Source organism: Octopus bimaculoides, chromosome 2, assembly GCF_001194135.2.
Source record: "Octopus bimaculoides isolate UCB-OBI-ISO-001 chromosome 2, ASM119413v2, whole genome shotgun sequence".
Taxonomy (NCBI): domain Eukaryota; kingdom Metazoa; phylum Mollusca; class Cephalopoda; order Octopoda; family Octopodidae; genus Octopus; species Octopus bimaculoides.
The window spans coordinates 90,690,885-90,691,226 of record NC_068982.1 but is presented as its reverse complement, the minus strand read 5'-3'; positions in this window follow the sequence as shown (position 1 = coordinate 90,691,226).

Here is a 342-nt window from a genome sequence, read left to right as displayed (position 1 = left end):
TGTCTGTCTGTCTGTCTGTCTGTCTCTCTCTCTCTCTCTCTCTCTCTCTTTCTCTCTCTCTCTCTTTCTCTCTCTCTCTTTCTCCGTGCTTTTCCTCTCTCTACTTCGTCCACCTGTTTCTTACCACTTGAGAATGTTTGAAAACAAAACAAAACAAAACAAATGAAGAAAATTCAGCCTAGAACAGAGATTCCATTAAAGGCCAATTCAACTGAAGCATGTCATCACATTGTTATTATTATTATTATTATTATTATTATTATTATTATTATTATTATTATTATTATTATTATTATTATTATTATTATTATTATTATTATTATTATTATTATTATTATTATT